Genomic DNA, 11,980 nt, shown 5'->3' with positions numbered 1-11,980 from the left:
TCTCACCACTTCTGATCCCTCTGTGAGGATTGGTTTGTGTTCCCTCTTCTAACCCCTTCTGACGATATCAATGAATACTCCAATCAGTTGATCAGCACAGAAAGACTCAGATTCAGAAGTCATTAAAATGGTGAAAGGCATGCAAGGGCCCTGGATGTGGATTGGAATGGAACTGAACTCAGAGAGACAGGAAAGGATCAAGGTATAAGTTCAGTGGGATGAGAGCAAGCAGAAGCAGGGACCTACCAGGACAGTCCTGATTGGCTCTGATATAAGTGTGAATTAGGTATCCCCTCTACAGATGCTGTTTAATCTGCCAACTTCCTCGAACTTTATGATTCTCTGACAAAGAGTTGATTTTCACCTGGATATCTAAAGTCACCAATTAGTTGGGCAAACTTGAGGGCATGTAATAGTAGGAGTTGAATCAAGATCGTAGTACAACTCTGAAAATATTTGGTGGATAGCATCAATGAAAGGTGGAAATGTTTTAATGGAGGGCAGAGGGTATGGCACAATACTAAATACAGGTAAATTAATTTGTGTTTTCTATTAAGGTACAGGTTCAGTTATTAAAGCTCAAGACAACTCATTGAAGTTTATATTTAGAATGTAAGAACATAGTAATGCCCCAATTAAGGGGGAAAAAAACCCATAAGAAATATGTAATGAGGAAATTGTTGACAGTTTAATCTTACATATAGAATGAAATAATCAAGCCTCTGAAGAAACAGAAGTCAATCAGAACTCCTGCAGGATTTTTCCAATGTAAATGTTTGGAGGAGGATCTGGTTGTAATTTATTTGGTTACTTAAGGTGCAAGAGACTGATGACAAATGGAGTCAAAGGAAATCAGGATGCAAATGTTTAAAAAATAAAATTTTAATAATGAACAGAAGATAATAGGACATGGAAAAGTTGAACCATGATTCATAAGAACTCAGTAGTGACCAAATTTTTTTACATTAATGATTTGGATATTATAATAAAAAATAATAAGATGGAGACAATATGAACACGTGCCACAGAAAAGCTAGATGAAACAGTATATCTGTATTGAGATGTAAGCCAAATTTTAAAAAATGTATTCAATATACATTTAAATATGCTTGAAATTACATGATTGAAAATGGAAAAAGTATTCATTGTGCAAATATGGGCAAAGCTTCAAAAACAGAACCTTGTATGTTATGACATTAAAGGGCAAGATACCAAGAGATGAAGGCAAAATTGAGTTTGCGATTTAATTAGAGCAGGTTTATGTTATGATGTTATGACACCGATAAATATGAAGATACAAAGACTTTTAACATTATGAGGAATGTAATTTATGAAAATATGAGCAATTGGGGCTTACTTCACTGTAACTAAAAGCTTTAGCAAGTAACCTGACAGGGCTCTTTAAGACCTGTTTGGCATAGGGGCAAAAAAATCAATTGAGTGTAATTCATTTAAAGTACACTTGGAGACAACTGTACCTAATAAAGTGGCCACTGTGTGTACGTTCATTGTTTTCTGCTGCTGTAGCCCATTCACATCAAGGATCTGTGTATTGTGTGTTCAGAGATGCTCTTCTACACACCACTGCTGTAACGCAAGTTATTTGAGTTGGTCATCTTCCTGTCAGATCGAAGCTGTCTTAACCATTCTCCTCTGATCTCTCATTAACAAAGTGTTTTTATCCACAGAAAGGCTGCTTACTGGAATTCTTTTGGGTTTTGTGCCATTCTCTGTATTCTAGGGACTGTTGTGTCTGAAAATCCTGGGAGATCAGCAGTATCTGTGATACTTAAATCACCCCATCTGACACCAACAAACTTCCCACGGTCAAAGTTAATTAAGTCACATCTTTTCTCCATTCTGATGTTTGATTTTACCAACAACTGAACCTGTTGAACATGTCTGCATGCTTTTCTGCATTGAGTTGCTGCCAAATGATTGGCTGATTAGATATCTGCATTAACGAGGTTCTGAGTGCATATAGGTGAGGTCTTTTCCATGATGTCAAAGCTGCTCTTGACTATTTCATCCTTCACATACACCCTTTGACCATAAGACACAGGAGCTCTGCTCTGCCACTTAATCATGGCTGATCCTTTATTCCCCTCCTCAACACCATTCCTCGGCTTCTTCCCGTAACCTTCACTACGGTATCTTATTAAGAACCTGTCAATCTTTGCCTTAAGTACACCCATCAACCCGGCCTCCACAGCTGCATATGGTAACAAATTCCACAAATTCACCACCCGCTAGCTAAAGAAATTTCTCCGCATCTCTGATTTGAAAGGGCAACCCTCTATCCTGAGGCTGTGTCCTCTTGTCCTAGACACCCCCACCATGTGAAAATCCTTTCCACAGCTACCATCTCTAGGCCTATGATCCCCACTCATACTTTTAAATTCCAGTGAGTACAGAGCCAGAGCCTTCAAACATTCCTCATATGAAAACCCTTTCATTCACAGAATCATCCTTGTGAACCACCTCTGAATCTTTTTCAATGCCAGCACATCTTTTCTTAGATGAGGAGCCTAAAACTGTTTACAATACTCAGGTGAGGCTTCACCAGTGTCTTATAAAGCCTCAGCATCACATCCCTGCTCTTGTATTCGAGACCTCTTGAAATGAATGCTAACATTGCATTTGCTTTCCCCACCTCTGACACTACCTGCAAGTAGGTTATTTTGCACAAGGTCTCTGCAGTCCCTTTGCATCTCACTTTTTTGGACTTTCTCCCCATTTAGAAGATAGTCTTCAAATTTATTTCTACTACCAAAGTGCATAACCATGTATTTTCCAACATTGTATTTCAATTGCCACTTTCTTGCCCATTATCCTAATCTGTCTAAGATCTCCTGCAGCCTACCTGTTTCCTTAACACTACCTGCCCCTCTACCACGCTTAGCATCATCTGCAAACTTGGCAACAAAGCCTTCTATTTCATCACTAAATCATTGATATACAGCTTAAAAAGAAGCAGTCCCAACTCAGACCCCTGCGGAAAACCACTATCACTGGCAGCCAACCAGACAAGGATCCCTTTATTCCCACTTGCTGCCTCCTAACAATCAGACAATGCACTAACCATGTTAGTAACTTTCCTTTAATGCCATAGACTCTTAACTTGGTAAGCAGCCTTAGGTTTGGAACCTTGTCAAAGCCCTTCTGAAAATGCAAATATATACCATCCACTACATCCCTTTTATCTATCCTATTCCTCAAAGAATTCCAACAGGTTTGTCAGGCAAGTCTTGCCCTTAAGGAAACTATGCTGACTTTGTGCTATCTTGTCTGTGTCTATGACCTACGCAAAGCTATAAAGGCTGCGAAACAGCAATATAGAGAGAAGACTGAGTCAAGATTCACAACAAATAGCACATGTGACTTGTGGCGAGGGTTGCATGCCATCGCAGACTTCAAAGCCAAACGTCGTGGTGCCGCCGACATCGCGGCTTCTCTCCCAGATGAGCTCCATTGCTTTTATGCTCGGTTTGATGTCGCGAACTCTGACCCTCCGAGGAAAGCCACTGCTGCAACCTGCAACCTGGTCATCCCTGAGGCTGAGGTACGCTGACCTTTCCAACGAGTGGACAGTCACAAGTCTGTGGGACCGGACGGCATCCCAGGGTGAGTACTCAGGATGTGCGCAGCACAACTGGCAGGTGTGTTTACGGACATTATTAATCTCTCCCTCTCCCTGCGTAGAGTGCCCTCCTGCTTTAAAACATCCATCATTGTCCCTGTAACAAAAAAGACCCAAGGTAACAAGCCAGAACAACTGGCGTCCTGTCACACTCACCTCAATAATAAGCAAATAATTTGAGAAGCTGGTCAAGGATTATATCTGCAGTTTGCTACCACCCAGACTGGACCCCTTACAATTCACCTAACGACACAACTGATCGACAGATGATGCAATAGCCACAGCTCTACACATCGTCCTTACACATCTGGAGAAGAAGGATGCTTATGTGAGAATGCTGTTCTTGGACTACAGTTCAGCATTCAACACCATAATTCCCTCCAGGCTCAACAAGAAGCTCAGAGACCTCGGCGTTGACCCTGCCTTATGCAGCTGGATCATGGACTTCCTGTCAGATCATCAGCAGGTTGTAAGAGTGGGCTCCCTCACCTCCAACCCTCTGACTTTCAATACAGGAGCCCCTCAGGGCTGTGCACTGAGCCCCCTTCTTTACTCCCTGTATACCCATGACTGTACTGCCACCCACAGCTCCAATCTGCTAATTAAATTTGTGGATGACACTACACTGATTGGCCTTATCTCAAACAATAACAAGGTGGCCTACATGGAAGAAGTCATCTCTCTGACACAGTGGTGTCAAGAAAACAACCTCCTCCTCAATGTCACAAAAACAAAGGAGCTGGTTGTGGATTACAGGAGGAATGGAGACAGGCTAACTCCTATTGACATCAATGGATCTGGGGTTGAGAGGGTGAACAGCTTCAAGTTCCTCAGTATCCACATCACCGAGGACCTCACGTGGTCTGTACACAACAGCGCCTTTTTCACCTCAGACTGCTGAGGAAGATTGGTATGGGCCCCCAAATTCTAAGAACTTTCTACAAGGTACAATTGAGAGCAGCCTGACTGGCTGCATCACTGCCTGGTATGAGAATTGTACCTCCCTTAATCGCAGGATTCTGCAGAGAGTGGAGCGGATAGCCCAGTGCATCTGCATTTGTGAACTTCCCATGATTCAAGATATTTGCAAGGACAGGTGTGTAAAAAGGGCCTGGAGGATCATTGGGGACCCAAGCCATCCCAACCACTATCTATTCCAGCTGCTACCATCCAGGAAGCGGTACCGCAGCATAAAAGCCAGGACCAACAGGCTCCAGGACAGTTTCTTCCACCAGGCCATCAGAATGATGAACTCACGCTGATTTGGGTGTACTCTATATTACATTGACTGTTCTATTTATTATAAATTACTATGATTGCACATTGCATATTTAAATGGAGATGCAATGTAAGGATTTTTACTCCTGTTGTATGTGAAGGGTGTAAGAAATAAAGTCAATTTAGTTCAAGTACTCCATTATCTCATCCTTAACAATTGACTCCTACATCTTCCCAACCACTGGGGTCAGGCTAACTGGTCTATAATTTCCTTTCTGCTACTTCCCCACCAAGCTGTGTGTGAATTATAGCTTCATTAGTTCTTGTAAAAGCTGCAGCACTATCAACTCAAAAAATTTATACAAATGGAGTGATTTATTGTGCAAGATTTGTAAGTTTTGTCAAAAAGTTAAAAAGCATATGTAACCAAAAACAGTCCCAAGTATAATGAAGAAAGGGAAGAATTTAAAGCAAGGAATTGGAAGGATTAAAAAGGAGCCCTGAAATGCTCTTGGCAAGTGGGATGAAGGAGAATCTGCAAGTATTAGGAGCCAAGAGGTACGATAGCTCTATGATACAGCCTAGTCCATCACAGATAAAGCCTTCCCCACCATGGGCACATCTATATGGAGCACTGTTGCAGGAAAGCTGCATCTATCATCAGGGATCCCCACCACCCCCAGGTCATGCTTGCTTCTCTCTGCTGCCATTAGGAAAAAGGTACAGAAGCTTCAGGACTTTCACCACCAGCTCCAGGAGCAGTTATTATCCCTCAACCATCACGCTGTTGAACCATCTGGGATAACTTCACTCAAATTCACTTACCCATCACTGAACTGTTCCCACAACCTATTGACTTTCTTTCAAGGACTCCATATTCTTGATATTTATTACTTATTTATTTATTATAATTATCTCTTTTTTTCTTTTGTATTTGCACAGTTTGTTGTCTTTTGCATATTTGCTGTTTGTCTGCCCTGATAAGTGTGGACATTCATTGATTCTATTATGGTTCTTGGATTTACCGAGTATGCCTGCAAGAAAATGGAATTGAGTTTTATGTGGTGACATATCCAGAATGTACTTGGATAATAAATTTACTTCAAGTTTTGAGCTTTGATTCCCTAGCCTGTATTGCCTCAGCTCACTCACTCTGAATGTCCAATCTTTTAACACCTCTATCTGCCATCACAAAGGTCTTTGCACAGTATTAAACTAAAGTCAGAAGCAGCAACTTTCACAACTAATGTCAGTGACACTGACCTGATAATGATTTAAGCCCTTGCTTTCCTCTAAAGCAACTCCCAACATATGCTGCTCAGTTGCTGAGCTCCTGCAGCAGATTGTTTGTTGATCTGGATTCTAACATCTGTACTTCCTTGATTCCCCAGTCACAAAGCAGTACAGTATAGGAATGGGTCCCTTTGCCCGCCTCACCTTTGCTAACATTTTTACCCATCTTACACTAATCTTATTTACTCATACTTGGTCCATATCCTTCTATGTCTTTCCTGTCTAAATGTCTTTCAAGACCATAAGACATAGGAGCAAACTTAGGCCATCTGGTCCATAGAGTCTATTCCACCATTCAATCATGGCTGATCCTTTTTTCTATCTCCTCCTCAACCCTAGTTCCTGACCTTCTCCCCATAACCTTTGATGCCATGTCTAATCTTGAATCTATCAATCTCTGCCTTAAATGCACCCAATGATCTGGCATCCATAGCTGCACGTGGCAACAAATTCCACAAATTCACCACCCTTTGGCTAAAGAAATTTCTCTGCCCCTCTATCCTGAGTCTGTGCCCTCTTGTCTTGACTCTCCCACCTTGGGAAACATCCTTTCCACATCTACTCTGTCTAGGCCGTTCAACATTCGAAAGGTTTTAAACATTAGATTCCATCACATCCTCTGGCAGCGAGTTCCAGACTTTAGCCACGACCAGCGTGTATGTGAAGTCTCTCCAATCCAGGCAACAACCTGATGGAACAACCCTGCATTCCCCGCAGCTCAATCCATGGTGTGGTAACTGGAAATGAACACAAGACTCCATGTGAGGTCGAACCAGCCTTTCATAAAGTTGCAACATAACATCCAAATGTTTATGTTCTATGTGGTGATCTATGAAGGCAATTATGCTCTATGCCACCTTCAGTACCCCTATCGACCTGCCACAGGAACCGTATATATGCGGACTAGGTGAATGTTTTAAAGATCTGATAAATCTTCAATTGGGGAGAAATATTAACTAAAATCTTAACGTACTGGTTGCGATAATCCTACCAAAATGATAATCAATGTTTGAACAAAATATGAATATGAAATGCAATTAAGTTCATTATTGCAGTTTTGTCCATGATTGCCAAGATGTTATGCTAATCAGTTTTACCATGAATAATTAGTATCCAGGGTATAAATACCTGAATTAAATCCTTATGATATTTACTGTCTGTATTAAGCTGGTTATCTATAGTATAAAAAGCAAATACATGTATTTATTGTGATTCAGTGTGGAGTAGACCCTTTGAGCTGCACTACCCAGCAACCTTCTTTAACTTTAGCCGAATTACGGAACAATTTACAATGACCAATTAACCTTTGGACTGTGGGAGGAAACCAAAGCATCTGGAGGAAGCTACTTTACATGTGATATTTGATAGTTATAATGTTGTTAAGGGAATAATTACATTTTATACTATTTAGATATTTATAAACTCTGATGATTGGGGTGTCATGGGAGGTTATCATCTCCGGAGAAGGGGCTTGCGGTATCCATTTTTGGACAGTTCAATCAACTTTGGGCTCCTCCGAACCCTGTGGCTCGAAGTAGCTGTTCGCAAGTGTCAGCAGCTTCACCCTGGTAAAGTGCTTCAGCAGGCAGTCTAAAGCAGGTGAGGTTAGCCAGCAGCCTCATACCCCATGGGGTATACACGGGGTATGTCTGTCTGTCCTAGCGTGTGAAGTCACCTCCAACAGACTGGGTGGACGAGGTCAACCGTGAGATCCATTGGCCAGGAAGACAGTCCTGCAATGCTTTCTGTGCAAAGGGCATGACAAGGCGCAGAGTTCTGCTGCAACCTAGGAAGACCCTGGTACATGATGACTGTTTGTACAAATGGAGCCGGGCTTCCAAGGTCAAGAAAATGGAACTGTTCCAGTGCAAAGGCTTTTCGATTTAAAAAAAAACTCTCCTGTGCAGGTCTAATGTCATTGTTGAACTCAACGGACAGCCACCAAGCCATGTGATGAATGATTTTAGTTGTGTGAGATATAGATGTTTAATGAATAGTTAAATCTTTTAGCTCCTGCTGAGTTCAGCTGTGACAGCTTTAAATGATGGAATGCAATTGGCAGTGAAATTTCATTACACAAGGTCTGATTGTAACTGAAGCATTTAACCCTAGAACATTACATGGACTGTTCCCACACAACTCTTCCTGACTGAGGCATTGCTGTCATTGTTACATCAGCCCTAACTACATTAGAAACAGCCACTTGTGTGAAATCAATCATTTGTATTAATCTGCATTTTAATTAGATTATAAGTTGTATGAATTGGTGTGACATTTGCCACAAGAAGTTTGCAGCAGTCCCTACCTTGGTATGATATTTAAGAGATGCTGAGAAAGGGTAAAAAAAACTAGTCTAAAACGTGAAGGATTGGCAATTTACAGGGATACACACAAAATGCTGGAGGAGCTCATTAGGTCAGGCAGCATCTATGGAAATGAATAAACAGTCGACGTTTCAGGCTAAGTCCCTTCTTCGGGGCGGAAGAAAGGGGAAAGAAGACAGAGTAAAAAGATGGGAGGAGGGGACCCAGGGAGAGGCGATAGGCAGATGAGAAGACGTAAGGGGCCAGAGTGGGGAATAGAAGGAGAATGGAAGGAGAAATAGACATTCATGCCAATCGGCTGAAGGCTACTCAGATGGAATATAAGGTGTTGTGCCTTCACCCTGCGAGTGGCCTCTTTGTGGCCCAAGAGGAGTTCATGGGTCGACATGTCAGAATGGAAAATGGGAATTGGAATTAAAATACTTCCAAGAAGTAGAATACTTCCACCGAGAAGTTCCACTTTTGGGAGACAGAGCAGATGTGCTCGATGAAGCAGTCCCCCAATTTGCAAAGTAGAGGAGGCCACATCAGCTCAAATGCCTGAGTTAGTCTACTTGGAGTTGATGTATTTGCTCACAAATCTGCTTTAGAGTAAGATAACATTGATTGTCATGATAACTTGGCTTGCAATCTCCCATTTCATGACCATTTTCATGCCTCAAAAATGTATTGATGTTATTGTTGATGTTCAGCCTTCTTGCCTTCAATTATTATTCTATATGATATTTATAAGTCCAAATCCATGTATATTTACTTCCCTCATCTCTCTCTCTCTCTCTCTCTCTCTCTCTCTCACTCACCTTTGGAAATAGCTGAAATGCTGAAATGTATGTTGTATGAAGCTACTGGCCATGTTAAGTAACCCCCTCATTTATATCTTACATCTCCCCAGTGAGGTCCATGGGAACTGTGATCATATTCTCTGTATTAACACATGGCAGTAACCTTTAGACCACTAGGTTGATATAAAGTTCTGTACCTTAAATCCGAAATGCTGGAAACTTAAATATGTTTTCACCCTTTTCAGGAAATATATTTCAGAAAGTATTTTTCCACTGCCAATGCTGCAGCCTCTGCAAGCTGAAAAGACAAAGAGAGCAATAATATCAGAATGTTGAAACTTAGAAGTTCCCTTCCATACTCACACAATCCTGACTTGAAATATATCACCACTTATCTAAATGCTTGAGATTCTGACTCAACATGACTAGGAATACATTCATAGCAACCACTGCAGTGGTTCAAGAAGATCACTCATTGCTACCTTCTCAAGCAATTATGCATCATCATTAAATGTTTGGGTTTGGGTATTTGATCCTCCACAATATTCCGCGTGGGAATTTAAACTGGAGGCGGCAGTGTTTTCTTTTACGATGTTGAGTCGAGAGCTTGACATCAACTCAGCACGGATGGAGAGCGCGCTCGGGAGCGGTCTGGCACTGGATCAAACTCGGGAACCTCCGTTCTCGAGCCCGGCGCTGATCTCACTGCGCCACCAGCGGACCTGGTTTTGAGGATGAATGAATAAAGCTTTAAATAAATAACTGAATGTCCTGCTCTCAATGTTAATAAAAATGATATTGATGATAGTGACTGAATCATTTTGATGTTTAATGAATTACAAATTTGTAATTACAGTTATTTGTTATAAATTAAATTAAGTAATTCCACACACTTTTGAGTAGCTCAGAATACACATCTGATTTCTGGAATTGCTTTTGGTACAGCATCCTCTTTCTGATTAGGAAGCCAACTGATAATTCATCAAAGTCAATAGCTCTGGGTTGAAATATCAGGGATATGTAGTAATTAATAAATAGCGATCAGAAAGAATGTTTGGGGACACTAGACACCAAAATATCAGTTTTATGAGGTAAATTACAAAGATAAGAATTTGTGGCCATTGGTGAAGGCATGGGGCTAGCCACTAATATCTAAAACCTTTCTCAGAGATTGAGTGCATTGTTTGTTTTCTCTCTGTCACTCTGTCACTTTCAATGAAGCACTTCACCTGTGAGTCTTTTGGGGTCTTAGACTGTGTCCAGTGCTCCCAGTAGGGCTCCTGTATATCGGTGAGACCCAGTGTAGATTGGGGGACTTCTTCACTGAGCATCTATGCTCTATCTGCCAGAAAAAACGGGATCTCCCTGTAGCCACCCATTTTAATTCCACTTTCCATATTCATTCTGATATGTCCATCCATGGCCTCCTCCATTGTCATGATGAGACCACACTTAGGTTGCAGGAACAACACCATATATTCCGTTTGGGTAACTTCCAGCCTGATGGCATGAAGATTGATTTCTCTAACTTCTGATAATGCCTCCTATCCCCAACCGCCATGCTTTCACCTTTTCCCATCCTCTTTTCCCTCCCTCACCTGATTTCCTTGTCCACCCATCTGCTCCCTCTAGTGCTCCTCCCCACCCCCTTTTCCTTTCTACCATGGCCTTCTGTCTCTTTCACCAATCAACTACCCAGCTTTTTATTTCATCCCTCCCCCTCCAAGTTTCACTTTCATAATAGCTTCTAATATTTTTTCCATTGACAGATGTTATAGTAAGCAGCCTGTAGTTCCTTGTTTTTGTTTAAACAAAGGAATTGTCTTGATTTTGTTCCAATTTCACAGAATCTATTCCATGAACTTGGAGAAATCTGGAGAATTAACACCAACCTATTGACAAAATTAGAACACAGACACACTCGATGTTACACAAACCATACATTTTTCATACTCAGTTTAACATAGGCCCCTACACTTCCTCCCTCGCTGCCATTTAGGGCCCCAAACAACCCTTCCAGGTCTGGTGACACTTCACCTATGAATCGGTTGGGATCATATACTGTGTCTGGTTCTCCTGGTGTGGCCTCCTGTATATCAGTGAGACCTGATGTAGATTGGGAGACGGCTTCGCCGAGCACCTACGCTCAGTCCGCTAGAAGAAGTGTGGTCTCCTAGTGGCCACCCATTTTAATTCCAATCCCATTCCCCTTCCAATATGTCAATCCATAGCCTCCTCTACTGTTATGATGAGACCACACTCAGGTTGGAAGAACAGCACCTCATATTCTGTCTTATATTCCAACCTGATGGCATGAACATTGATTTCTTGAACTTTTGGCAGTGGCCTCCCTTCACCATTCCCCATCCCCTTTTCCCTCTCTCACCTCAACTCACTGCCTGCCCATCGCCTCCTTCTGATGCTCCTCTCCCCTTTTCTTTCTTCAATGGCCTTCAATTCTTTCTTGTTAGATTCCCCCATCTCCAGCCCTGTATCTCTTTCACCGATCAATTTCCCAGCTCTTTACTTCATCCCTCCCCACCCCCTCAGTATCATCAATTGCCTTGTGTTTCTCCCTCCCCTCCCCCCAGCTTTTAACTCTACTCCTCATCCTTCTTTCTCCAGTCCTGCTGAAGGACCTTGGCCTGAATCGTCCACTGTACTCCTTTCCATAGATGCTGCCTGGCCTGCTGAGTTCCTCCAGCACTTTGTGTGTGTAAATT

Source organism: Hypanus sabinus, chromosome 6 (genome assembly GCF_030144855.1).
Source record: "Hypanus sabinus isolate sHypSab1 chromosome 6, sHypSab1.hap1, whole genome shotgun sequence".
In the NCBI taxonomy this organism is placed as follows: Eukaryota; Metazoa; Chordata; class Chondrichthyes; order Myliobatiformes; family Dasyatidae; genus Hypanus; species Hypanus sabinus.
This window is presented reverse-complemented; position numbering follows the sequence as displayed.